Raw genomic sequence first — 5,486 nt, 5'->3', positions numbered from 1 at the left:
GAGACAACAGGTGTTGCAGATTCATTTGAGAAACCTGGCATTCAAAGAAAGGTGGGGAATAAAACGCTGGTAGAGAAGGCAACAAGGTGAAGACTGTTTTCATCAGGATGGGGAAAACCTGCACACATTTCTCAACCCAGAAAAAAGCACCATAAAAGTTGGCTGGTTGCGATATGCCAAAGAGTGAAAGGGAAATAAACGGTCGTCTTTGCAGTGGTCTGGAGCAGGCTCAAGGATGAGGCTGAATCACAGGATGGGTGAGCCTTTGAAACGAAAACGTATCTACTTAGCAGAATGTCAGAAAAGAGGGTAAGTCTGGATACGAGGGTTGTTCAAAAGAGAGGGGAGGAAACTTCAGCTACTCATTTAATTGCCAACTCATTGCTTTCTTGACTTTTTCTGTTGCATCTTCCCTGCAAAATCCTATTACATGTTTGCTGGGCTTTTATACATGGCTGTTTAATAGAGCAAATTAACTTAAACATTATCAGAATAAAGATACTCAACACCATATGTAGTCCTTCTGCTCTTCCATGCTGAGCTCTCTCTCATGTTCTCACATTCTCCAAAATCCGTTTTCAACTTGTCCAGTTTCCTTGGCTCTTCTCTTCCACCGCTTTTCCAGCATAGTCTCAGCAGATAACTTGACTCCCTCTTTTGATGTCTTAAATCTCAGTTGTTTCCTTTTATTTACCAGTGTACAGAATATTTTCCTGTGAGTCTCTAAAAGTAAGCACTGACGTTGTATTTAGTATGACGATGAACTCATGGTTTTAAAAATATTTGATTATGTTTTAACCCATTAAAATGATCCTTTTTTTGAGGTTCAAATTGTCCCATTTTTCAGCCAGGAGGAAATGCTTCAAATTGAACCATTATACTGCTGCTGTAACCCCAGTTGTCACAAACAGCTATTTTTTTTTCCTGCTTCCTTGTATATGAAGCAATTTTGTATTATATTCTGGACATTTTGAACATTATGTTGTGGAGATTCTGGATTCTGTTACATTCTTCTACACTTGATCTTAGCCAAAAGGTTATGAAGTGATTAGACTCTGTTATATTCTTCTGAAGAGTATTCATTATTTTGTTTAAGCCAACAATCAACTTGTTTGAATTAACACTATACATTTTTCTCGGCTGAAAGATCAGATCTCAATTCTCTTTTCTGATCCCCTGCTGTAGTTTTTTTTGGTTGCATGGTTCTGGAGTCAGCCAGAGATTTGGGCAGAGTTTATATACAAAAACTTGAAGTTCTTCTTTAAGGACTTCTTTTTTTCTGGAATTTCCTCTCACTTTGCAGTTGCTGTAGTTTCTTAAACTTCCTCTTCTTCAGTTTAGAAGGACCATGTGTAGCCTTTCTATAAAAAATTTTAGCAATTCCACTGCCTGTCTGCAGCCTCAGGCTAAAAGCCATAAAAACAGAAATCTTATCCCTGAAGTTTCTTTTTCCTTTATCCAAATGTTGATTTCCCTCTTCCTTTTCATTACTCTCTAGTAACTTCAGGCAGTTTTGTTTTGTATTTTGCACAGTTTACAGTTGATGTCTGCAGGAGACTCGATGTAATGGAGACTTACCTAGCTATACTGGAAGATGAGTTACAAGGAATATTCTTTTAGAAATAAAATAAAATTGTAATTTTCTTGATATCTAAGTACTAAAAATATTTTGTTGACAGAAAACAAATAACATTTATTGTTATCCAGAGTCGAAGTTTTTTTTAAGGTTTTTTTTTTTTTTTTTCAGTTTTAGTTTTCAGAAGGTTGACTTTGATATATTTTAGTGTGGGTTTATTTAGGTTTGATTCTATTTGAGATTTATTCAGCCTCTTCAATCTGTAGGTTTATGTCTCTTGCCAGATTTGGAAATTTTTTTGTCATTATTTCTTTGAAAACTTTTTTAGCACTACCTTCTTTCTCCTCTTTCTCTTGAACCTGATAATATAAATGTTAAATCTTTTCTCATAGTCCCACAGGTTTCTGAGGTTCTAATTATTTATTTATTTTTGGGCTTATTTTCTTTCTGTCTTTAAATTCACTGATTTCCATTTCCTCTCTATTCCACTGTTGAGCTCACATATTGTATGATTTTTTTAAACTTCATTACTGTATTTGCTACTTTTAAAATTTCCATTTTGTTCTTTTAAAATGTATTTTATTTTTGTTCTGACACTTTCTATTTTAGACTCATTTTTTCCTGCTTTAAAATGATTACCAGATAATTCTAACATTAGCATCATGGTGGTGTTTGTGTCTTTTGGTCATATATTTCAATTTATTTTGTGATCTTCCCAGATTTTGGTGTGATGAGTAATTTTCAATCAAAATATGTACATTTGAGGTGTTTTGTTTTATAGCTCGGGATCTTATTTTATTTTTTATTTTCTACTTTTAAGTGTAGGGGCATATGCGCAGAATGTGCAGGGTTGTTACATAGGTAAATGTGTGCCATGAAGATTTACTGCACAGATTATTTCATCACCTAAGTATTAAGCCCAGCGTCCACTAGCTATTCTTCTTGATGCCCTCTCACCTCCCACCTCTTCCCTTCGACAGGCCCCAGGGTGTATTATTTCCCCCATGTGTCCATGTGTTCTCATCATTTAGCTCCCACTTGTAAGTGAGAAGTTACGGTATTTCTTTGAGCAACGGTTTATAGTTCTCTTTGAAGAGATACTTCACTTCCTTTGTTAGCTGTATTCCTAAGTGTGTTATTCTTTTTTCTGATAATCATGAATGGGAATTCATTTGAGATTTGGCTCTCAGCTTGCCTGTTGTTGATTTATGGAAATGCTAGTAATTTTTGCAAATTGATTTTGCATCCTGAGACTTTGCTGAAGTTGCATATCAGTTTAAGAAGCCTGGGCCAGGCACGGTGGCTCACGCCTATAATCCCAGCACTTTGGGAGGCCAAGGCGGGTGGATCATGAGGTCAAGAGATCAAGACCATCCTGGTCAACATGGTGAAACCCCATCTCTACTAAAAATACAAAAATTAGCTGGGCATGGTGGTGCACGCCTGTAGTCCCAGCTACTCAAGAGGCTGAGGCAAGAGAATTGCTTGAACCCAGGAGGCGGAGGTTGTGGTGAGCTGAGATCGCGCCGTTGCACTCCAACCTGGGTAAAAAGAGCGAAACTCCATCTCAAAATAATAATAATAATAAGCTTGTGGGTTTAGACTAGGGGGTTTTCTAAATACAGGATCAATTCATCTGCAAACAAAGACAGTCTGACTTCCTCTCTTCCTATATGGATGCCCTTTACTTCTTTGTCTTTCCTGATTGCCCTGACCAGAACTTCCAACACTATGTTGAATAGGAGTGGTGAGAGAGGGCATTCTTATCTTGTGTTGGTTTTCAAAGGGAATGCTTTCAGCTATTGCCCATTCAGTATAATACTGGCTGTGGGTTTGCTATCTATGGCTCTTATGATTTTGAGATAAGTTACTTCAATAGCTAGTTTATTGAGAGTTTTTAGCATGAAGCAATGTTGAATTTTATCAAAGACCTTTTCTGCATCTATTGAGATCATAATGTGGTTTTTGTCTTCTGTTCATGTGATGAACTCCTTATTGATTTGCAGATGATGAACCAACCTTGCATCCCAGGAATGAAGCAAACTTGATCATGGTGGATAACGTTTTTGATTTGCTGCTGGATTCAGTTTGCCAGTATTTTGTTGAGAATGTTTACATCAACGGTCTTCAAAGATACTGACCTGAAGTTTTTGTTTTTAGTTGTATCTCTGCCAGTTTTGGGTATCAGGAAAATGCTGGCCTTATAGAATGAATTAGAAAGGAGGAGCCTACCTTTTTAATTTTTGGAATAGTTTCAGTATTAATGGTACCAGCTCAAAAAACAACCTCCTGGATTTGTTGATTCTTTTGAAGGTTGTGTGTGTGTGTGTGTGTGTGTGTGTGTGTGTGTGTGTGTCTATCTTCTTCATTTCTTATCTGATCTTAGTTATTTCTTGTCTTCTGCTAGTTTTGGGGTTTGTTTTATCTTGGCTCTCTAGTTCTTTTAGTTGTGATGTCAGGTTGTTAACTTGAGGTCTTTCTAGCTTTATGATGTGGACCTTTTAGTGCTATATATTTCCCCTTACCACTGCTTTAGCTGTGTTGCAGAGATTCTGGTATGTGTTATATTTGTTCTTATTAGTTTCAAAGAGCTTCTTGGTTTCTGCTTTTCTTTTTTTATTTTTATATTTTCAACATGGAGTTTCCCTCTTGGTGCCCAGGCTGGAGTGCAGTGGTGCAATCTTGACTCACTGCACCTTCTACCTCCTGGGTTCAAATGATTCTCCTGCCTCAGCTTCCCAAATAGCTGGGATAACAGGCATGTGCTACCATGCCTGGCTATTTTTTATTTTATTTTTTCTATTTTTAGTAGAGACAGAAAGTATTTTTTCTAGTTTTAGTAGTCACCATGTTGACCAGGCTGGTCTCAGACTGGAGACCTGAGGTGATCTGCCCACCTCAGTCTCCCAAAGTGCTGGGATTACAGGCATGAGCCACCACACCCAGCCTGATTTCTGTCTTAACTTCATTATTTGCCTCAAAGTCACTCAGGAGCAGGTCACTGAATGTCCATGTAATTGTATGGTTTTAAGTGAATTTGTTAATCTTGAGTTCTAATCTGATTGCACTGTGGTCTGACAGACTGTTATGACTTCAGTTCTTTTGCATTTGTTGAGGAGTGTTTTACTTCTCATTATGTGATCAGTTTTAGAGTAAGTGCCATGTAGTGATAAGAAGAATGTATATTCTATTGTTTTGGAATGGGGACTTCTGTAGATATCTCTCAGGTTCATTTGATCCAGAGCTGAGTTCAAGTCCTGAATATCTTTATTAATTCTCTGTCTTGCTGATCTGTCTAATATTATCAATGGGGTGTTAAAGTCTCGTATTATTGTTGTTTGGGAGACTAAGTCTCTGATGGTCTCTAGGAACTTGCTTAATGAATCTGGGTGCTCTTGTATTGGCTGCATATGTATTTAAGATAGTTAAGCCTTCTTGCTGAACTGAAGCCTTTACCATTATGTAACCCTTTACCATTACCATGCCCTTCTTTGTCTTTTTTTATCTTTGTTGGTTTAAAGTCTGTTTTGTCATAAACTAGGATCAAAACCCTGCTGTTTTCTGTTTTCCTTTTTTTTGGTACATTTTCCTCCATCCCTTTATTTTGAGTATCTGTCTTTGCAAGTGAGATGGGTCTCTTGGAAAGAACATACCACTGGGTCTTGGATTTTTAACCAACTTGCCATTCTGTGTTTTTAAATTGGGGCATTTAGCCCATTTACATTTAGGGTTAGCATTGTTATGTGTGGATATGATCCTGTCATCATGATGCTAGCTGGTTATCTTGCAGACTTGTTCATGTGGTTGCTTCATAGTTCACTGGTCTGTGTATGTCAGTGTGTTTTTGTAGTGGATGGTAATGGTTTTTCTTTTCCATATTTAATTCTTCTTTCAGGAGCTCTTGAAAGGT

Source organism: Saimiri boliviensis, chromosome 6 (genome assembly GCF_048565385.1).
Source record: "Saimiri boliviensis isolate mSaiBol1 chromosome 6, mSaiBol1.pri, whole genome shotgun sequence".
In the NCBI taxonomy this organism is placed as follows: domain Eukaryota; kingdom Metazoa; phylum Chordata; class Mammalia; order Primates; family Cebidae; genus Saimiri; species Saimiri boliviensis.
The sequence above is the reverse complement of the archived record's forward strand: the minus strand, read 5'-3'. Positions refer to the sequence as shown.